This window comes from Sciurus vulgaris (assembly GCF_902686455.1).
Source record: "Sciurus vulgaris genome assembly, chromosome: 5".
Lineage (NCBI taxonomy): Eukaryota > Metazoa > Chordata > Mammalia > Rodentia > Sciuridae > Sciurus > Sciurus vulgaris.
This window is the reverse complement of record NC_136465.1, coordinates 87,519,580-87,543,459: the sequence shown is the minus strand read 5'-3', so window position 1 is coordinate 87,543,459 and position 23,880 is coordinate 87,519,580. Positions and strand designations below refer to the sequence as shown.

At 38.8% G+C, this 23,880-nt stretch overlaps 2 long non-coding RNA genes across 4 annotated transcripts in view; one reads left to right on the top strand and one right to left on the bottom strand.

The window, feature by feature from the left end:
* The window catches only part of LOC306662027, a 110,008-nt gene that overhangs the window by 84,377 nt on the left and 1,751 nt on the right, over positions 1-23,880 (top strand). For 2 of the 3 annotated variants that reach the window (XR_013764030.1, XR_013764031.1), the window contains 2 exons: positions 18,906-19,106; positions 21,473-21,665. This is a non-coding gene — a long non-coding RNA (uncharacterized lncRNA). The remainder of the gene's footprint in view (positions 1-18,905; positions 19,107-21,472; positions 21,666-23,880) is intronic. The other variant, XR_013764032.1, reaches the window with a different exon arrangement.
* The window catches only part of LOC306662034, a 41,096-nt gene continuing 25,070 nt past the window's right edge, over positions 7,855-23,880 (bottom strand). Inside the window, exons 2-3 of the long non-coding RNA XR_013764045.1 lie at positions 14,761-14,837; positions 7,855-8,479 (exon numbers count right to left, since the gene is read on the bottom strand). This is a non-coding gene — a long non-coding RNA (uncharacterized lncRNA). The remainder of the gene's footprint in view (positions 8,480-14,760; positions 14,838-23,880) is intronic.

Here is a 23,880-nt window from a genome sequence, read left to right as displayed (position 1 = left end):
CCATCCTTCTAACATAATGAAGTCACACTTTTTTTGTTAAGCCGTAGTCAGTATTTATTTTCATAGGGTTATGAAAATATGAGACCTAGCTGAACCATGCAATGTGTTATGATTTCATGTCTTTTCTTTTTTCCTTTTCTTTTCAAAAATTTTCCATGGAATATTTCTCTTAGTTTTGCTGGTTTGGCTTTCTACATATATATTTTCCTTATTTATCTTCAAAGTCTTTCACAGAGGTGTAAGTCCCTCAATGTATTTAAGTACCACAGCATCCTCTTGGTTTCAGTTTTTCTTTTTTCAGGAGTGTCTGTTGTAATTAAGAGCATATTGTCCCTATTTAGAACGCTGTGTTTGAATTCTGCTGTTTGAATGTACCTTAACTAATTGAGATCTCATATCTCAGTTTTCTCTTTTGTAAAAATGGAGAAAATAAATAAGGCCCATCTCAAAAAATTGTTGAGATGATTTAAACATTAATAAATGGAACATATTAGCGCAACTAGGAACACATCCTAAGTGAAAATTTGCAATATCCCTCTTGTAGCTTCTGTCCGTCTGTTGCCATCTGGGTGATTTGGGTTGTATCACTTTGTAGATCATGTCTTCCTCCTCCTGGTTCACTCCTCTTTTGAGGGGAGTACACCCACTGGTAAAGTTTCTCAAACTTTAGCTGGCAATAGAAAGGCACAAGATGTAGATTGTAGGGGAGATTCTGCTTCAATGGGTCTGGGCAGGGTCCCACAATTTGCATTTCTAACAATTGCCTGGCTGATGCTAAAGTTGCTTTGGGAACAAATAAATGTTCTAGTAACTTCCTGGGGAAGAGCATTTGAGAGAGAGAACTTCTGAGGTTTTGCTTATCTCATTATCAAACCTGATTGATAATTTTAATGGATTGGTGTGATGGCTGACAGATCTGGCTCCATGAGAATGTTACAGGCCAGACTCTAAGGGAAATGACTAAACAGACTCCATTTTGCTCTGAGACTCCATGTTATGTAGGAAATAAGCTTCTCCCATGGGAACACCCCGCCTCTGTGCCCATCATCAGTTACTTGGTGTGACATGTTTAATAATATACAATGGCAGCTCCTATGTAGTAAAGAATTGCTCTCTTTTGATTCCTATTGCTCCTAAACAATGTACCATGTGAACAGTGATTGTGTGGATGTTAGCAACCATTCTTTAGTTTGTACCTAGGTAAGGGTCATTCTGACCCACCTCCCCCCTGTCGATGATCTCATGATGTTAATGTGTAATTTCGGATCATAGCAACAGACACTTATGATTAATGTGATTTTTGGTATAAGAACCCCTACAACCCTGTGGTGGGGGCTGTTCTCTCAATAGCCATTTTTTGGGGCATTGTGTGAGACAGTCAGCTGGCCAGCTTAATAAAGACTCTCAAATTTGGACTTCTCAGTGGTGATCAGTCTGTTCTTAAGTTGTGCCCCATAACGTTAGAAATCTAATAATTTTCTTTTGGAAGTTTGCATTGTAGATACCAGAGTTGTTGAACAGTCAATATTATTTTCTTATTTTCATTCCTAATCCCTTGAATGTGATCTGTTTTTTCTCTCTGCAAACTTTTAGAGACCCCACCCCCATTACTCTGCCATTGTGCTTCATCCCTAGCCATTTATTTATTTATTTATTTATTTATTTATTTATTTATTTATTTATTTATTTATAGACAGAATCTGGCTAAATTGCCCAGGCTGACCTGAAACTTTCAATCCTCCTGCCTCAGCCTCCCGTGACTGGGATTACAGGCTTGTGCCTCTGTGCCTGGCTTGCAGTTTTTTCTATAATATGCCTCAACAACAAAATGGCATCTTTTTGCTGCATCTTCTGGACGGGAGGATGCTGGGTTCTCACATGGTGGAATGCAGAAGGGCAAGAAAGCTTATTTTATGCCAGGTGTGGTGGTGCACACCTGTAATCCCAGCTACTTGGGAGGCTGAGGCAGGAGGATCAAATGTTCAAGGCCATTCTAGGCAATTTAGCAAGACCCTGTCTCAAAAACTATAAAGAGCTGAGGATGTAACTCAGTGGTAGAGCACGGAGCACCCCTGGGTTCAATCCCCAGTACTGGGGAAAAAAATGTGTTTTATAAGGGTCTTAATCCCATTCGTGAGGGGAGGAGCCCTCATACCCTAATCACCTAATGCCATCACACTTGTTATTAAGTTTCAACACCTGAATTTTACATTCAAACCATAGTGGGTACTAAAAGGCCAATTGAAAGCTCTGTTTTTGCTGGGAGCGCTCAAGTGCTGGACTCACTGTTGATGATTAGAACAAACCCTGACTCTTCCAGTGGGGAATCTGTTAGCCTCCCAGTGTCTTTTTCTCTTGGGCTGGTCAGTCTCTCAAAAGAGTCTCTTTTCTCATGCTTGAAGTTTATATTTAAGCTTCCTGCATTCAGGGAACAAAGGAGAAAAAGGCACTGAGGATTTTGCTTTTCAGACTGGAGATTCTTCACTTACTCCTCCTTTCCTTATGGCATACACCCCCGACCCCCTGCCTACCAGCCTCGAATCTGCGCTCCCTTAGATCAGATTTCTTCAAAGAGAAAACCTCCAGTCTTCTGCTGGGGCTGGTGACAGGTAGACCCACCTAGCTGAAGGGAGTCTGGGAGTGGATTTAGAGATTTTTACTTTACATCAATTTTCAACACATTATCCTGCTTTCTGCCCACATTTATACCTTCTTTCTTTCAGAAGTACCTAATTTCTTCAATTGCTAAGTCCTTCTGGGGTTTCATGGGAGAATGTATTTACTCCTTGATTTCTGTTTTTCTTTATTTACCACTCAGCTATCTACTTCTAGTTTGAAACATTTTGTTGTTATCTCTGTGTTGTCATTTCTTATGTGTTCTTGTTCTCAGGTGTTTATACATTTCATTTGGGTAAGAATGGAGGGTAGAGTTCCCCCAAAATGAAGGCAAAGTGTTCAAATTACCATATTTACCCAAAAGCTAAGTAAATGTATTTTTCAAAATAGATGGAGAAATATAATATGTATCTGCACAGATGAAATCTAATTAATGAAATACCTTTTGTAAATATAGTGGGTTTTTTTTTAGAGGAACTAATTGGCTCACATGGTGATAGTAATGTATGATTGTGGATGCTGGAAGGTCTAAAATCTGCAGGATGTGATGACAGACTGGAGACCCAGGACAGCCAGTGTTCCGGTTCCAGTCCAAAGGCAGTCTGCTGGAGAATTGCCTCCTGCTTGAAGGAGGCTAGAATTTTTGTTCTATTTAGATCCTCAACTGACTGGACAAGACCCCTACACACACACACACACACACACATACCTCTTCTGGAAGTCAATCTGCTTTACTCAAAGTCCACTGTAAGTTGTGAAAAGGAAAACGTGAATAATAAATAGGCATTAGAAACATGAAATTGGAAGAGAAATTTTTACAAGAAAATATAAAAGTTTATGTGTGTGTGTGTGTGTGTGTATACATACATTGCAGGTTACTGGTTGGTGTTTTTCTGTATCACCAAGTCGCTCAAGGTAGAAACCTTGGTGTTATCCTTACCATGCTCTCTTTTTGTCACCTTCATATTCAATTATTCACTAAATCCTATTGTTTTATCCCTCTCCCAGTTGCCTTGAGCTTAGTCCAGGCCTGATGTCATCTCTTACATATACTATAGTGATTCTTTGAGATGGTTAATTTTTTTTTTTTTTTTTTTTTTTTTCGGTGCTGGGGTTCGAACCCAGGGCCTCGTCCTTGACAGGCAAGCACTCTACCAACTGAGCTATCTCCCCAGCCCCTGAGATGGTTAATTTTATATGTCAATTTGATTAGGCCAAGAGTGAAGACAAGTCCTTGTTCTGGAGTGGTGGAGTGGCAGACAGGGTGGGCTGGAGTGTGGGTGGCAGGCATAGGCATGGCTGCACAGAACCCACCATGCCAGAGCAAGTCTGAGGCATGGTGAGCTAGGACAAGGCAAGCTGGGCATGCTGATCTGTTGGACCAGGGCGCCCAGGCCTGGGCCCCATGTGGATGCCTGTTCCACACAGGGCTACAGCCCCAAACTCCTGAGTATACACCATCTGCCAACCTTAGCCTCCCACTTTCTGATTAGCAGCAGGAAATTGGAAGTGGGACAGACCCAAATGGAGATTAAGGACTAACCAATAGCATTGGTACTTTTCCAAACCCTGATCAGCATAAATTTGAACCAATAGTACTGGTATTTTTCCAAACCCTGATTAACATAAATTTGGACCAATTGCATTGGTACTTTTCCAAATCCTGATTAGCATACATTTGGACAAATAGCATTGACCCAAAAGCTATACAAACCCCTAGAGTAGCACATTCAAGTGGCAACCCCTGTAGGGACTCCCGTCACCCTGTGAGAGCTGTCTCTTCTTCCCACACAAATAAATTCTACTCTTTTCCACTCACTCTTCCTTATCTGTGGATTTTATTCTTTGAATTCATGAGACAAAAACTGAGAATTTGGTGGTGAAATTCTAGGGTTTGCTGCAATCCTGGAGGACATAGGCTGCCATTAAGAGCTGCAACACACTACTCAATGGTAGTGAGAAGAACTAGGCTTTGCCAGCTGCGACCCTCGGAGCTGAGGCTGGCAGGAATTCCCTGTCTTGATTAGCTGCTGACACTGCAACAGGTTTTCTCAGCTGCAGAAACACAGGCACCACTTGCCAGCGGAAGTGGAGAAACTCTGGTTTCGAAGGGTACCAAATATTTGATGAAACATTCTTCTGTGAGGGTATTTTGGATGGGATTATCAGGTAAATCAGTGAACTTTGAGTAAAGCAGATTGACTTCCAGAAGGGGTGTGTTTGTGTGTATGTGTGTGTAGGGGGCTTGTCCAGTCAGTTGAGGATCTAAATAGAAAAAAAATTCTGGCCTCCTCCAAGCAGGAGGCAATTCTCCAGCAGACTGCCTTTGGGCTGGAACCGGAACACTGGCTGTCCTAGGTCTCTAGTCTGTCATCACATCCTGCAGATTTTAGACCTTTCAGTATCCATAATCATACATCACTATCACCATGTGAACCAATTCCTTATAATCTCTCTCTCTAAATAAGTATATGCATATATATGTATTTGCTATATTACATATAAGTATATACTATATATTATATATGCAATATACAAACCCTATTAGTTCTGTTTCTTGGGAGAATACTGGTCATTACAACTTCCTTCCTTCCTTTGACTTTATCCTTATTTGCATTTATTCTCCAAATTGCAATACCTGGTTGTCTTCTAAAACTCAAATTGGATACTTTCACTTTCCTGTTTAAAAGAGCTTCACTGTCTTCTTTGAAGTCTTTCAAGTTTCCACATTACTATTTTTTCTTTTTATATTTTTATTGGTACATTATAATTATACATAATGGTGGGATTCATTTTTACATATTTATACATGCACACAGAATATAACAATATAATATGGTAAATATCATTCCCCAGTATTTCTTCTTTTTCTCCCTTCCTCCCACCCCCTAATCCCTTTTCTCTGGTCTATTAATATCCCTTTGATTTTCACAGATTCTCCCCCATAACTTTCCCCCCCTTTTTCCTCTTTAGCTTCCACATATGAGAAAAAACATATGACTCTTGACTTTCTGAGTTTGACTTATTTCTCTTAACATAATGTTCTCGAGTTCCATCCATTTTCCTGCAAACGACATCATTTCTTTCTTCTTTATGGCTGAATAAAGCTCCATTATGCATAAATACCACATATTCTTTATCCATTCATCCATATGGAACCCAGCCTGGTTCCATAGTTTGGCTATTGTGAATTGTTCTGATACAAACAGGAGTATGCATGTAACTTATAACATGATGACTAATTTTTTAGACTAAGTACTGAGGAGTGGTATAGCTGGGTCATATGGTGGTTCTGTTCCAAGTCTTTTGAGGAAATTTTATGCTGATTTCCTTAGTGGATGTACTTATTTGCAATCTTACCAACAGTGTAAAAGTGGTCCTTTTTCTCCACATCCTCTCTGGCACTTATTATTGTTTGTACTCTTGATGACTACCATTCTGACTGATGTGAGATGAAATCTCAGTCCAGTTTTGATTTTCCTTTCCCTAATTGCTAATGATGTTGAACATTTTTTAATATATTTGTTGGTCATTTGTATTTATTCTTTTGAGAAGTATGTTTAGTTAATTAGCCCGTTATTAATTCTATTACTTTTTGGGAGGATATTATTTATTTAGTTCTTTATATATTCTGGATATTCATCCTGTCAGAAAAGTAGTTAGAAAAAGTTTTCTATTCTGAAGGGTCTCTGTTCACATTCTTAATTGTTTGCTATGTAGAAGCTTTTTTTAAATTTGATGCCATTCCACTTACTAATTTTCAGTATTATTTCCTGATCTAAATTACTTTTTAGACTTTTATTACTAATCTCTTTATTTGATAGTTTTCTGAGCACACGGTGGTCTTTCCTTCTCTGTTCTTTTGCATATGATTTCTTTTGGAAATGTCCTCCCTTTTTTATTTCTGGAAAATTGGTCTTAAACATTAAGTCCTGTTTTAGTTAGCTTTTGTGTCACTGTGACCAAAATACCCAGCAAGAATAATTTAGAGGAGGAAAAGTTTATCTGGGACTCAAGGGAGGTCTCAGAGGTCTCAGTCCATAGATGGCTGACTCCACTGCCCTGGACCCAAGGAGAGGCAATACATCGGTGCGGAAGGGGCCAGTGGAGGAAAGCTGAATCCCTCATGGCAGCAAGGAAGCAGAGAGAGAAGAGAATGATACCTGTGTTGATTTTGGCTTCCCCTTCCTCCACCCTCCTACCATCTAGGCCCCCATCCCATTGGGCTGTACCACCCACATTCAGAATAGGTTTATCCCCCTCAGTTTGCTGTCCCACGTGTCAATAGTCTCTGGAAACACCTCCATCAACACATCTAGAAGTCTCTTAATCCAAGCAAGTTGACAATCCATATTAACCTTCACAAGTTGCAACACAAATATCACTGTTTTCTTTCTTTTTCAGTGGTGGAGATTGAACCTAGGGCCTCATGCCTTGCTTGAAAGCACTGAACCACAGCTGTATCCCCAGTCACCTTTCCACTTTAGAATTTTATTTTGAAATAGGGTCTCCCTCAGTTATCCAGGCTGTCCTTAACTTGTAATCCTCCTGCTTCAGCCTCCTGAGTAGTTGATTACAGTCATGTACCACTGTACCTGGTCTTAGATGTCACACTTATATAAATTGTTACTAATTGTACTATTTGTTCAATTGTACTCTTGCCCATCAAAGTTAAGGGCTTAACCTCAACTGTAGTACTTACAGAAAGAAATGCAATTGAAATTGGTCCTCTTGCATTGAGATTGTTTTTCTTATTTGATTCTGAGATGGTTCAAAGAAGCTAGCATGTAGGAGGTATTCCATAAACATTTATTGAATTAATATTACTGGAATTGTTCCTGAAAATTCTTCAGTATTTATTATTATTGCTCGAAGGTGAAATGAAAAAAAAAAATGAAGTGAATGCATTGCAATTGAATTTAAATTTTAGTTCTGCATAGCACTGCTTACATGGCAGAAGAGAAATGCTATCTATTTTCTAGCATAATTATTCTCCCTCCCCACCCCTGTTAGGTCCCTGCATCTTGTTCTTTTATTCCCGATTTAATGTTCTAATGGTTTTCTTAGTTTCTCTTGCGTGGATACCTCAACCTCTTTTGGAATTTGATAGTTTATAAATAACTGATACTCTTAAACCAACTTATTATTTTTCCAAGAGGTTTTACTAGTAAAACACAAATCACCTTTTCTTTCTTCCTTTTTTCTTTTCTTTTCTTTCTTTCTTTCTTTCTTTCTTTTTTTTTTTTTTTTGGTGTGTGAATTTATTGTTAAAAAACTAAAATATTCTAAAAGGGAGGATGAATATGAACTACCACCCCCTTCTGTCTTTCCCAGAGCCTATCTATCTTTCTCCCCCAGATAGAGATTCATTCTAAGGAAAATTCAAGAGGTTAAAAGAAATATCTTCACACTGACTCTTTCTTTAAGTTATTCCTCACTGGGCCCCAGGTTTTCAGCAAGAGAACCAAATTGATCTCCAGCTTCAGAGCCCTGAAGAAATTGATGCCTTTCCACCCGACAGGGCTGGGCCATGGATTTCTCCCTGCTGTCAGATCATCACTGCAGCCGCTGTGTGGGACGGAGACTTCTGGAGCTCTGCCTCTGCGCTTTCTCTCACACTCAGGCCCCAACAGTTTCCTTAACCTCACAAGAAGTTTACACTTCGGGAAAATTCTTCTTCCTGACCCCACAAAGTTTCTTGCTGCTTTGTTTACCGCCTTGATATTAGTGATATTTGCTGGCAGTTTTTTTTTTTTTTTTTTTAGTTCCTCCAAATTCAAATCAAAATTTCAGCCTTTGTTATTCAATTCTTAAGGCAACAGCTGTGCAAACGAGACTTTTTTTTTGTTGGTAGTGGCAGGGCCTGGAAAAGAGGAGGGGAAGCAGTCAATTGCATCATTAAGGCGGCTCCTTAATAAAGAAGTTTATTTGTTTTCGAGAAACACTCTCTCGCTTTTCATATTTGAAATTTTTTTTCTTTCAAAGTTCTTCTCATGTTATCAGATTTAGTGAGCTTTAAGATTCTTCATTAATCCCCACATTTGTCCTCCTAGTTTTTCCAAAGGTTGGTTATGAGTGATAGGTGAGCTAAGGAACCAGGACAAATGCAAGGCTATGACAGGGCACCTCCACAGAGTTCTTTTATGCAGGGCTCCTAAGACTTTCTTTCCTTTGCTAACATGCAGGATAAAGACTTTCTCTTAAGACAGGGCTGAATGGAAGCAATACAAACTACCAAACAAAGAAAACAACAGCAACAAAAAAAGAGTTCTCTTTACAGTTTCCAGAAAAACAAAGTCAAAACTTCTGAAAGAATACTGGAGCCTGTTATTTTACATCTGTTGTGGTCGAAGTTGAAAGTAACCAGTTTCTCTCCAACTCAAGTGGCACAGTATCTCCATTCAGGATCATCCTGAAAAGCAGCCTTATGGCTGGGTGAATAATACACAAAGGAACTTGACCTTCGGTATGTTTTTGATTAATTATTACTCTAAAAGGAGCCAGGAGGTGAATGTTTGGGCTCAGGTTTCTTTCTTTTTTCCCACCCTGCTTCTAACTTTGCAGTCAGGCATTGCTGGTATCATTTCATGAACTGCTTCTCTTGGTATTAGTTTTTTTCCAGTGAACTGAGATTTAGTCTTTATTTAGAAAAAGAAAAATAATTAACTTTGTACTACACCCTGTAAATGGCAATTTTATTGGATAAAAGTGAAGTAGGTAAGTAGTTTCATGTCTCTTTTATTTTTATGCAACTCAAGTGCTGAGGGGGGAAAAAAATGGTTTTGGTCAGAACTTTGTAAATCTTTTCTTTCCCCTGCTGGAAGGGAGACTTAATAGGTAGAGAAACAAAAGCCCTGCAGATGGCCCCATGCAGAGGCCAAGCAGAATCAAGATCAATGTGCTCATATAACACAACAAAGGAATGGAAGTCACAGTGATGAGGGAGAGGGATTCTGTGTTAAAAAGTAAACTGAGACACAATAAAAATTTAATGAGTTTATTTGAGCAGCAATGATTCATGTACTGGGAGGCTCCAAACCAGAAGTGGTTCAGGGGCTCACCAAGGGAACACAGGGGAGGCTTTCATGGGGTGGACAGAGGTAGAGCAGAGAAAATACTCCAATGGCTCCAGTAAAACAGTGGTCTTACTTGGTTTATCCTGTTGGAAAGTCCCTGATGATGTGATTGTTGAACTTATTGGAGCTGAGGCAGGAGGATCACAAGTTCCAGGCCATCCTGAGCAAGTTAGAAAGACCCTGTCTAAAAATGAAATAAAAAAAGACGGGTGTGGCTCAGAGGTGGAGCACTTGCCCAGCACAGGTGAGGTGCTGTATTCAGTTTCCAGTACCCCCAAAACAAAAGACAAAAACAAAGGAAAGAAAAGAATAAAAAACGAGATAAAACAAATAAGCTCAAGTGGAGTTTGTCTTGTGTTTGCAGATCATACGAGGCCTCACTGGTACGCTTGCGCAGGGATTGTTTAGGCCTGGTTTCCATTTTAACTTACTAACATCTGTGACATAGAGTGGTAGGGATGTGCCTGTTTTCTAGTCAGGTACTGGGTGTCCCGCTATCATTTTCTTAAAAAGAAAGAAGAGGAAGAGTTTATGCATCACACATTAAAAAAAAAAAAATGTCATGCCACCTCAGAATCAATGTCATCTGGTCAATAAATCTTCCCTTGGATTTAAGTACAATGAAAGAATCAAGCCATCTGAAGTTCTCTACTATGTGCCTGGCATGATGTGGGCACAATGTGTTCACTGCCTGATTTAATCCTCGCCATTAATATTTGTTCCATTTTATAAAGGAGAAAATGATCTCAGCGAGGTTAGGAGATTTGTACAATGAGATGCCTCTAATAGCGTTCAGCATCGCTTCCATATACTCTGGAGTTCTACAGATGGAGATGCTCTTTTATATGAACTCAATAATTTAGCAATAAATCTTGTATTTTCTTCATTTGAGAACCATTTATTTAAGGGAGCAGGCATTTAAAACTAAAAGATATGCATAATCCTTATTCTAGGCTATAAAAGAGGAATAAAGACAGTAATTATTAGAGAGGACACAGATGAACAGCCAGATGAAGAGTTAAATAGTACAAGGTGCGGGGCTGTGAAGCTTCCAGGGGGAACCTTCCCTGGCGCCCCACATCCAGCACCTTCCTGTGTTCAGCAACCTGGAAGTTCATCAGATCTTGTAAGTACATGGCTGGGGCTGAACGTTTCAATGCTTGATCATTTGAGCTTTCCAGTAACTAGCCCCATCTTCAGTCTTCTCATTAGCATAAACTCAGGGGTATTAAGTGCTCTGAGACAGGTGTCGGGGAAAGAGATCAAATATTTGCCTTTATGCCACACAGGCCAAACCTTTCAGTTTAATGATTATTTATTGTCTAATATACCACACTCTGTTACAACAAATGTGGGGAATGTAACCATTAATAAGAGTTGATAAATTGTACAGTTTTGTTACATAGTGTTGAAAATTGTATTGCTCACAATACACTGACATTTGACTTAATAAACTTACTTTTCTTACAGCGCATATGTCATGTTTTAGATATGAGATGTCCCCCCGAAAGCTGATGTATGAGATAAAGCCAGAATTTTCAGAGATGAACTGTTGAGAGGTGTAACCTCATTGGTGGATCAATCTACTGATATGGATTAACTGGGTGGTAACTATAAGCAGGCTGGAGGAAGTAGTCACTGGGGTCATGACTTTGGTGTTTATATTTTGTCCTGGTGAGTAAGCTCTCTGCCTGCTGGTTGCAATGTTCTGTGTTGCTTTCCTCTGCCATGCCCTTCTGCCATGATGTTCTGATTCACCTGGGGCTTAGAGCTATGGAGTCAGCAGAACATGGATTAAACCTTTGAGACTGTGAGCCCAAATTTTTCCTCTTCTGCATTGTTCTCATCTGCTCTTTTATGCACGGCAACCAAAAAGCTGACCAAATACCTTACAAAAGATGTCATTTATCAAATTGTCATCTATCTAATTGCATTTCATGTTGCATACCAAACCCAGAATGGATAATAATAACCTTTCCAGGTGTGTCACACTTCTGTAATCACAGGGACTCAGGAGGCTGAGGCAGGAGGATCACAAGTTTGAGGTCAGCCTGTGTACCTTAGTGAGACCCTGTTTCAAAATATAAAATCAAAACGGGTGGGGATGTAGCTCAGTGGTAGAATGTCCCTGGGTTTAATCTCCAGTATCAGAAAAGAGGAGAGAAAGAGAAAGAAGAGAGAGAGGCAGGAGTGGGGTGGTGGGTGGCAGGGAGAGATGAGATATAATGACTTTAAGATGTCTGTTTAGGTGATTTTTTTTTTTTTTTTTTGGTACCAGGGATTAAACTCAGGGGTGCTTAACCACTGAGTCACATCCCCAGCTCTTTTAATTTTTTATTTTGAGACAGAGTCTAGCCAAACTTCTTAGGGTTTTGCTAAATTGCTGAGGCTGGCTTTGAACTTGCAATCCTCCTGCCTTAGCCTCCTAAGCTGAGGTGTATGCCACCACGCCTGGCTCTGTTCAGTCCATTTCTTGTGCAGGTGCTGCCTCCTCATCTTTGACTAGTGTTTGGTAGTAAGAGTTGTTATTCCCTGGGTGTGAGATTCCTGAAGGAGAGGAGAGTTTGATCACAGTTGGGTTTTTGTGGGGAAACTTTGCTTTTCCAAAGTTAAGGGGAATTCAAAAAAAACCTCTTCCTTCAGTTATTAATTTTGAAATGTTTTAAGCTCAAAATAACCCTATGCCACTGTGATATGTTCACTATATATATCAGACACCTAAAGAAATCTTCTTTGTAAAGGATTTACAAAAGTATTTAAGTTCTTGTTTATTAGTAAATTCAGCCTAACAATAGGTAAATTTTTGTTTTGTTTGGTAATGATAGGTAAGATTTTAAGCTTGAATGGAAAGGAAAAAGATTTAATGAATTTCTTACATTTTTGCTAGACCTCTTTTTCTTTGTTGGTATGGGTACCAATTTTTGATGCCAAAGGTTCATTCTTTTTCCCTCTTGGAATTATGGAACCAATAACTGATCTAGCACAGATTAAGCAGCGAAGGAGACTTTTATTCTTGGCTAAGAATAGAAGTGGGAAGTAAATTGATAAATCAACTTTCCTTCCCCAAGGGATTAGGAGGTTACAGATAGAGGATAAAAGAAATCAGAGAGGAGGGACAGGTTAATAAAGGGGAAGAATCTAATAAGAGGAAAGAACATTCCTGTCTGTTCTGGGAGTCCAGGTACCATCTCTTTTTACTCCTTTGTTTGTTTGTTCGTAACTGGAGATTGAACCTATGGGCACTTTACCACTGAGCTAAATCCGCATCTTTCTTCCTTTTTCTTTTGAAACAGGGTCTCACTAAATTGCAGAGGCTGGCTTCAAACTTATGATCCTCCTTTGTGACCCTCCTGCCTTGGTGTCCTCAGAGTCACTGGGATTACAGTCATCATGGCAATTGTCAACTCTCATGGCTGGTGGGGTGGTGGTGTCATTTCATATGCAGGTGAAGTTAGAAGTTGTCTGGGGTTCACTTTGGCAGCAATCTTTTTTTTTTTTTTTTTTTTTTTTTTTGCTACTGGGGATTGAACCCAGGGAGACTGTACCATTAAGCTACATCCCAACCCCCTTTATTTTTTATTTTGAGAGAGGGTCTGGTTAAGTTACTGGGGCTGACCTTGAACTTGTAATCCTCCTGCTTCAGTCTTCCAAATTGCTGGGATTATAGGCGTGCACCGCTGCACCTGGCTGGCAATTGTTTAGATTCAACTGGGTTTAGCCAGCCCACCTCAAGAGAAACTCTAGGCTTGCATCCTGTCTTAAGGGATAAGCAAGACTAGGGTAGGGTAGAAATTCAGGTAGGTTATTTAGGCAGTGCAAGATTAGGGCAGGATAGTGGTACTATGTTACAAAAAAGATAATCTTTGGTAGGGATTTTTTTTTTTTTTTTTTTTTTTGGTATCATCAAGAAGTACCCAGTTAGGTTGGGGTGTTTCTCAGTGGTAGAGCACTTTCCTAATTTGTATGAGACCTTGGGTTCCATCCCCAGCATAGCAAAGAGAGAAAGTGGGGGCCGGGGACGACACACCAAACAAATCTTTTAGAAGTGATGTTGCTTTTATTTTACTTAGATCCCTTTCAATATGTAAAAGATTTTTTAATTACTACAGAGAATGCAAAGACAAGCAGAAAGAATTTCTTAATTGATAACATCCCCAGTGGGGAGCTTAAGTACATTTCAGAAGCCATTGGTAGTGGGGTGGAGGTGAGGGGGTTTGGGAGAGAAAAGAATGTTTTTGAAACTTCAAGAACTTAGCATTTGAAAATGATGCTATATATTTGATTGTCTCATATTTCTTCTTGGCCCTGTTTTTTTTTTTTTTTTTTTTTTAAGAACAATGTGCACCAAAGACAGAATAATTTCACAACATATTAAATTTGCAGATTAAAAATGGAGGTGAATATAGGGAATTGAAACTTACATAGGCTCATTTTTTGCTAGTGTGGGTAATTTCTCCAAAATGGATTTGAAAATCATTAAGAACCAAACTGAGACAATGAATTCAATGATCCAGTGAATCAAAGAGGGTGCAGTGATTACTTTTAGCCAATTCTTTGAGTAGATTAAATTGAACAAATAGCCTTTCTAGACAGTCTTTGTATTGGGCTATTTTTTCACTTGGAGGAAGCAGACTCATTAATACCTTTTATTTAAATTAATAAGATTGCTTGAGATACTTGCATAATTAAGAGAAAGACCTTTGGAATTTGAAGAGCTGTGACACTGACAATAGACATTTTTATAGTTGGTCATTTAAAAGTACACCATGTGGGTACTACCATGGGAAGGAATTTGATGGTTGCCTTATAATGTCTGACAAAAAAAACACTACAAATTTGGTGGTGATGTGAGTTCTTTTTTTTTGGAGGAGATATTGGAGGTTCCTTACCATAAGCTACAGTTCCAGACCTTTTTATTTTGAGGCAAGTTTTCCCTAAGTTGCAGAGAGGGGCCTTGAACTTGGAATCCTCCTGCCTCAGCCTCCCAAGTTGCTGGGATTACAGGCATGTGCACCACCACATCCAGCATGTTGTGAGTTCCCATAATCACATTCCTGAACTTCCTTACCTTCCTGTGTTGGTGTTTATAATGCAGGGAAAAAGATTTCTTTCCTCACTCATCATTTGGTACATAGCTGAGACACCCTATAACAAAGGAAAGATTGATAAAAGTGTGCAAATGTAAGTTGTCCATGGCATAAAGCCTTCAGAAATGAAGATACCAAAGATCAGGGGAAAACATATTTCTATGGACAAGAATGATTGGAGGCCAAAAGGAATGATCTCATGGTAGTAAGTCTGGGGAACTTAGATCTGCTTTTCAGCTGCTTCTTGGCATCTCTTTGAGGATGAGAATGTTTCTTTCCTCTGGGTGGAGGGAGGAACCCTCTGGAATGAAGGTCTAAAGGCCTACTTTAGAGGAAGGTCAGAGAATTCCTGCTTCTTATGGGAAAGGGTAGTGGAAAGAGAGAGTGACCTTTCTGCTTCTGCTATTTCCTCAAAATATGACAAGGTGCCATATTTTGGGGTAGCATGTCTTGAATCCTGTCACTGATAGGGTAGGCTATTATTGACTTAAAGCCCATTGTAATCAGATTGTAGAAAATTCTACCATTTTAGCACTTTTTAAGAGCCCCTATTGATACTACAAACAAATACGTACATTAATATATATTATTTAATCAGAAATAAGTCAGTCACACTAGTTTCCTTTATGTTTCAATGCTAGGTGAATGGAAAGTTTTTAATGTATTTCAGGAACTGAAGCAAAAAAAAAAAATTTTTTTTTCCTCCTGTGTGACACAGAAAAGGAAGAGCAAAATTGAGCTTTTGGTGCTTCAGGCATTCATAGATTAATGAGAATGTGAATTCTTGCCACTCTAAGAGAGCTATGCATTTAATTTTATCTCTCTCATATTTGAAGATGATGCTTGACAGGTTGACCATGATGCCAACATCAAACACAAACTTTGTTATTTGTAAGGAGTTTCTTTTTATTAAGGCAGTAGCTAAATGGCCATAACTTGGAAAGCTCAAAAAAAAAAAAGTGGTACAAACTAAATAAAAGTTTATTTCTCTCTGTCATCAGAGGTAGGTAGTCATTCAGAACTAGAAGGCACCTGTGTTCCATGAAATCATGCAGGGACTCAGGGACCCCAATTCCTTCCTTATTTTAGGGTGCACCACCCCTTAGGGTATTTTATCATCAGCATGTCTGAATTTCAACCACTAGAAGGGAAAAGAAGTATACAACAAGTGGATTCCTTTGAAGGTTATGGTGATGTTGAACTTTATCTAAACCTTGTAATCCTGAAAAATATCAGTGGTTAAAGAAATCTCCGTGATAGGGGACAGATAGACATGAGTGATGGGCACAGGAGGTTAAGGGAATAATTCTGTAAACTAAACCCACTGTGCTGACTTCCACATGCTTTCCTTTTTAAAAAGCAATTTACCTGTAGCCCTGCATGGACTGGATAAGTCCATAGGATATGTTATAGTCCTCAGCAGACTACCTGTTATCTGCAGGAGAAATGTGGGCCTGAACTGCCAGTAAGAAGAACACAAGTCACCCTGAAAGGGGATGGGGGAATTGTGACCCTTACCCAGACCAGATTCCAGAACTCAGGGAGAGAAGGGTGATTCCCCCTAACCATAAAACCTGTAAAAACAGGTTCCAGTTAGAACCAGTCAGCATGGGCCAAAGGAACCTAGAGTTGTCATGCACAGTTAGGACCTGAAAATCTGAGGTCATTTTGTTGTCAGTCAAAAGTCAAGAGGTGAACCTGTGCAGGACTTTCTGGAAACTTTCCTTGGACCCCATTAAAACTGTAGGGCAGAAAAGACATGCTGTCCCTCTTCTCCCTGGGAGGACTCTCTCTCTTTTCAGAGTGTCCCCCTTTTCCTTCTTTCCTATCCCTTCTAATAAACTCATGCTTGTTACTCTGAGCAACATGTCTGAAATCTTATTGTCATGATTGCAAGGATTGGGGTTTGAAGAAGAGATCTCTGTGCTGTCTCAGTTTCTTGGTGGGCCTCATTCCCTGTAATTCCCCCCGTCTCCTTGTGTTCTGGGAAAGAGCTTATTACAAAGAACCATCTTATCCATGACTTAGATAAGACTCAAAGATGCCCGTCTAGTTTGCCCTGACAAGGTGAGTTTCAGACCTTTCAAATTCCCATCCTTTCTCTTAAAAATGATCAAAACTGTTTGCCCCCACTGATCAATGGGAATAGAATGCATATTTAGGTTTGTTTAAGATTTTCTTCTTCCAGAATGTTATGTTAAGTGAAATTAGCCAAACTCGGAAACTCAAAGTTTGAATGTTTCCTCTCATATGCAGAAGCTAGAGTAAAATAAAGGAAAGGGGGAGGGAAGGATAAGATTACATAAGGAACTAATCAAATATAAATTAATAGAAGCCAAAGGAAGCCTACTAGACTAGAGGAAAGAGGAGGAAGGATGAGAGGACAAAAGGGGAATCATGAGCCGAAATAGATTTCTATGCATGCGTGTGTATGTCAGGATGAACCCAACTATTGTGTATAACCATAACACTCTATTAAAAAAATAAATAAAAGCAAGAAAGATTTTCTCCTTCTTGGCTCCTGAATTTCGGCTGGCTTTCAGCCTGAGCCAGTGTACAACCCTTCCTTAAGGGTTTCTCCCAGAAAGAAAGTCTGACCCCAGAGTGATCCAACCTTGCCATCCTTTAATCCTATACCTTGTTCTTTCTAGCCTTATACGTCTCTCTGTGGAAGAAGAACTTTTTTTTTTTTTTGCCTAAAAAACACATGTAGTCAAAATGTTCTTCCTCTGGCAAAGTCCTTCCTCCACCTTTTCTAATGGTCTTTTTAAATAAAGTCCAAAATTTAAAAAAAAAAAAAAAATTTTTTTTAAAACCAGATGCAAACCAGAAGTTTCATTGGGAACTTAACTGCAAAGACACCTGGGAAATAACGTCCAATTGAATAGTTAAAACTATAGTTAAAACTCATCTAAAACTTAGGGATTCTATTACTGAAAGAAAGAGGTGGATACCTGATAGTAGAAAACAGTTACCAATATCTGCCACACTGTTCATAAAGTAAGACACTATTTGTACTTCTGCATTTCTTCTCTTAGACTGTCTGACACTTTTTGCACAAAACAAATCACTCAGAATCTAGCTGTCGCATGTCACCTTGGTATTCCTGTTAGTGTCCCTGAACTTGACTACTCTGTCACGTTTCTGAAAATGTTGTCAGTATGATCTTCATTCTACGTAAAATGCTTGAGGCTTCTCAAATCCAGCTTAGGACTTCAGCTCAGGACATAGGGCATCTAAACTTAAGCGTTAAAACCTAGTCAGACTTTGTGAAATATATTTTTGTGGGAACAGATGGGCTTTAGAGTATCATTGTATGTAATCATGCAGGTTGGACAACTGTATTAGGCCATCCTAGTTTTCCATTTTGTTTTCTTTCTTTCCTTTTTTTTTTTTTTTTTTTTTTGGTACTGAGGGATGGAACCCTGAGGGATTTACCACTGAAGCTACACCCCCAGACCTTTATTAAATTTTAAAGTTTTGAACAAGGGTTTCACTGAGTTGCCAAAGCTGGTTTCAAACCTGCAATCCTGCTACCTCAGCTTCCTTAGTCACTGGGATTACAGGCATGTGCCATTGAACCTGGCCTGTCCTGGTCTTTAGAGATGAATAGATATGAATTCTGGCCCTGCAGGTTATGAGCTGAGGAAACTTAAGCATGGTATGTAACCTCATGAAGATTTATTTTTTATCTATAAAATGAAAATACTAAAACCTCCCTTTTAGAGTTATTGCAAGAATTAGAGAAAAAGTTCATAAAGTATCTAGCACAGCTCCTGGCCTTTGGCATAGGCTTAATAAATGTCAGATGCCATGTTAATTATTAGATAAAACTTTACTTTGGCATTCTTCCTTTCTGCTTTGCTCTCTGTTTTGTGGTTCCACACCCACATCTCATATTTCCAGGCAGCATGCTATACTGTCCTCAGCAATTTTTGCTTGCTTATTTCTCTGCTATAAAAATTGCTTAATTTGGGTTTTGTTCCTTCAGATCTCAGTTATCTGATTTAGACATAGAACTTTAATTATCGTTATTAATATTTTTTGTATTGGGAATTGAATCTAGGGACGCTTTACCACTGAGTTATATCTGAAATATTTTTTTTTTTTTTTAATTTTGAGACAGGATTTAGCTAAGCTGCTGAAGCTGGCCTCAAACTTACAGTTCTCTTGCCTCAGCCTCCTGAGTCACTGGGATTGCAGGCATGTGCCACAATACTGAAAGATAACAATATTTGTTGAAGGGAGTGTAGCAAGAAAAAGAATTCAGGGTTCAATCTCCAGTACTGAAAGAAAAAAAAGTAATTCCAAGATTGCAATATATGCGGTGAGTTGGACCTTTCATTATTTTCAAATCACACAGTGTTGAGCTTCTGGACATTGAAATTACCCAAGATGTTTTCTCAAGCATACATTATCTATTCCCTGTACATAGAGGGATCATAGTAGAACTACATTGTTCCCACTTCCTGAGAAAACTCTCACAAAAGTGTTTAAGTTATCAGAACTTATATACCTTGATAGCCTGATTTTTTTTTTTTTTTTCTTCTTTCTTTTCTTTCTTCCCCCATTTTGTATTGGGATTGAACCCAGGGGCACTTTAACTCTGAACTACATTCCCAGTCCTTTTTATTTTTCATTTTGTGGCAGGCAGGGTCTCACTAAATTGCTAAAGCTATCTTCACACTTGTGATCCTCCTGCTTCAGCCTCCTGAGGCACTGGGATTATAAGTCTGTGCTACTGTGCCCAATGGTAGGCTGCATTTTACAGAATATGTATGAAGTAGCAATTGAAATTAGTTTCAGAATCTGCTCTCTGATAGGGAAAACTTTGGGGTCACACACACTCTTTCTGGTGCTGAGATGGTGTCTGTGGGTGAATGCATGGGGATTCATATTTTAGGTGTGTTTAGTTTTAATTTCAGATCTCCAAGTTGTAATGTGCACTTCCTTAAGTGTTCCTTTGGTGTAGATGATTATAAACTTTAAAGCCTTGTCAACGAATTACTTGTTCTTCTAAGAATAACCTTCAATCTTTGAGTTTTCACCAAATTCAGACTTAATCACTATGCAACCAAATATTCCCTGCCATCTGTTAGCATTATTTACAAGAGAATGAGCATAATCACATATGTATTTGCAACAAAAAAATTAAACTTGAAAAATTTGTCTTAAGTCATGTAGCCATCCTTGAAGCTTCCAGCTAAACGACAAATTTCATATAGGAAGTTCAGTGATTTTTGTTGCATTTGGGGAGATTAATGCAAGACTACATATTACTAGCACTTCAGCTTGATGCTAAAATTAAAGAGAAAAGTTCTAGAGATGAAACATTTTTGCTATTATCTAAGTCTTCCTGCAGGATTTGAGGAACAGGGATGTACACAGAGAAATGTGTGGAATAAATTTCTGAGAAGAAGCACTCTGGAGAATAACTGAATGATTATAAGACAGTGTTTAATGTTAATATCTGACAATTACTATTCAACCACATCCCCTTTTGGGGAACCTAAAGGCTGACTGGCAATGGTTACAGAAGTGAATATTTACAGGAGTAAACTCAGGTCAACCACAGCAGTCCCTCTTCCAGTAGATGTCTTGATGAGATTTGATTTTCTATCTTTCTAAGATATTTCAAATCTTTCTCTCCAGCACCCCTGCTACTAAGTCCAAATTGCCACCATCTCCCACTTGGACTACTGCAATGACTTCTAACCTTGTCTGTCCACTTGTATATTTTTCCGAATAATCACATAATATCCAGAGTCATGTCCTAAAAACAGAAATCCAATCATGACACTTTCCTTTGCAGAACCCCTCCACAGTTTCCCACTGACCTGAGAGGGACATTGAAACTTCTTCCCATGTCCTGCAAGACTGGATTTCCTGGCTTCTGAAGACCTTTCTGCCTTGGTGGTGCTTCTTCCTTACTGAGTATTGCTGAGCCCCTTGGGGTGCTTCATCCCTGAATTTCCTGAACACTTTCCTGCGCAGCTGCTATTCTCTACTGTCTCCCACTTAGGCAAGGCATTTTCCTCATTGCAGTTTAAAGATGAGCTTCTCAAGGTGGCCTTTCCTGATTACCCCATATAACGTAGGTTCCCCTTCCTTGGGTGTTCTCTGTCATAGCACCCATCTCTGTGTCAGCCTTTATTTGTGATTATACACCGATTGTATATTGTGTATCTCATCCACCAGAATGTAAGCTCCTTAAAATGCAAAGGTCGTGCATATTATTCACCACTTATTGTCCAACATTCAGAACATGCCAGGATATAGTAAGTTCTCAACAAATAGTTGTTGAATGAGTGGAATAAACAATGGTTACCCTAACAAACATCTATCGGACCTTTACTATGTAGTAGGTACTCAGCCTATCTTGATATCAACATTTCATCTTCATAAGAATTCTATGAGATGGATACTAACATCCTTGGTTTACAGATGGAGGACTGCAGGTAGAGAGTTTATCTTGCTCAAAATTTAACAGCTAATAGATGACAGAGCCAGGATTCAAAAACTTTGTTCAAACTTATGGTTTATGCTACTAACCATTGTCATCTAATTATTTATCCTGCAATCATTTATTAAGGATGTAAAGTGAATAAAACTACTGGAAATAAGGAGCAGCAGTAGTAATAGTACTTTTTTTTCAAATTTATAAGCTATTTCTCATTTGAAACATATTTACAGATGAAATGACCTGATGATATTTGCAAAGCAACCTGAAATCAAACACTGACTGCAACAATTCACCACGCAGAGAGATTTCAGAGTAAAGACACAGTTGGAGTGCAGACTGACTGATGGGAGAAGGCTCTGCCATGGAGAAATTGATGGACATGCTCGGGAGAAGCCTCTGACAGCTTGCTCTGCTGCGGGACAGGTGACAGTGTCACATCTTAACGTATGACGAGGCTGCTTCTGGTGTGATAGGAGCAGGGCTAAAATCAGATTTTCAATCTACTGTTAAAGAAACTAATGGTAATGTTTACCTTATAAATGTTTGTAGCTTCTGTGGAGAAAATGTCCTTTCAAGCTATTTAAAAACTTTCCATAGATCTGCGTTGTTATGGCAATGAAATGGAGCAGCTGTAGAATAAGATTTGTGAAGAGAAAACAAAATCCAGGTCTTGGTGCTTATAGCTTGTCTTATCAGTCTGATTTATTTCTCTTTGAAAACATGGAGGGGATCTTGGGGAGCTAGAAAATGCGAAACCATTGAGAGGTTGCTCTGGCCTTTAGATATCCATGGAGAAGAATATCCTAGCTCACAATCAAATTAAAGCATGAATATTCCTTCTAAATTTATCAGCATTAAAGAGGAAACTTCAGAGGTATTCTTTTAAATAAGAAACACGAACTAATTGAACAGTAGAAAGTTTTATTTGAGTGAAAAGTCAAGGCACTAATATACTTTTTCAGGCTGGAGACGTAGCTCAATGGTATAGCACTTGCCTGGCATGTGGATTTGATCCCCAGTATCCCATTCTCCCCTCTCCCTTTCTCTCCTTTCTCTCTCTCTCTCTCTCTCTCTCTCTCTCTCTCTCTCTCTCTCACACACACACACACACACATACCCACACCCCAAAACAAAACAACCCCCCAAATTTTTCTTGTATCTCTAAAAAAATCGCAGAAAAAAATTATTATTGTTTATGTTGCTCATTTATGTTCTTCTAAAATAAAATAAATTTTTCTTTTTTAACATTTAGGCCAAGAAATGCTTTGCACAAAAGCATATTTCAATTAAGCTTAATACCTCCATTTAGGTGTTTATTTGTAGGCATAAATAGGACATTTTAGACACTGATTGGACTGATTAATGGTGCTCATCAGAAAGAACCAAGGGATCATAATCAAACACCAAAGCTACATGGTCTATTGGTTTTATGTTGTATAAATTATGCAGGAGTCTGGCATATCTATTTTGTGGGAAAATTACAATGCTCTTTCCTCCATGCATTGTCTACATAAAGAATATTATGTGTGTGAATATGAATATGAATCTACAGTCCCCAATGTCCTTTTTTTATAAGCAAAATTTCAAAGAAAGATTCAATGGTCTCAACTTGAGGATACAGGAGAGTTTACTTCTGCTGCCTTTGGCGTTTTATACTACTGCCCCTTTCAAAATTGACAATGAACATAAGAATTAATCTAAATACTGTTCCTTTAAACAATTTTTTTTAGTTGTAGGTGGACACAATACCTTTATTTATTTATATTGGTGCTGAGGATCTTACCCACATGTGCTAGGTGAGCACACCACTGCTGAGCACCCCAACACTTATTTTTTGATACAATTGTTTCTGGCCTTGTGGACCTCACAGAATATAAAGAGACACCCTGAACTTGGGTGAAAAAAATCTACTTCTGAGGTGCAATAGAGTGGCTACCTTTTGCTTTTTCTAGGTAAGGATGTGGAAAATAAAATCAGCTATTATTACTGTTATTTCATAAGAAAACTATTATTTGCTGTAAGGGTGTAAGAATAAAATTCAAAATCAAATATGCATCTTTCATAACAACTCTCTACATTATGCTTATTTTTCTTATCTCACCTCCAAACATGAAGACTTACTATTCATTGTATGGCACTAACCTGTGGGCAGCCTTTAGAAATTATTGCTTCATGGGTCATTAACCTTTACTTACAAGGTAGTATTTACATGTCATTGGCGGTTGGTAACACTTGGGCCATACCACTGCATGCCTAGCTTCTCAGGATATGAGTTCTGTGTTAGTAATTAATAAAATCATGAAGGTTGTCTCTTGGTCTTCTTCAGATGACTCTCCCACCTGCTGGCTGGATCCTCCAGTTTCCTAATGCCTACTATTATACCATTGGGGAATGGCAGTCAAATGACCAATTCCAAAGTCAGAAAGGACTATCTAGGGAGGTATAGATACAATCTGCCTCCTATTTTTAGTTTTCTGTTTTAAAATATAAAAAGTCATGGCTGACCCACAGAAGGTCACTTCCTAATTACAAGTCTTTTGGGAAAAAGGGCAATCATTTCTGTATTTATGATAAGCTACATACCTAGCAAGAGTCACAAACACCCCCCAAATTTAGTTAGTTCAATGCAGAAGAGTTT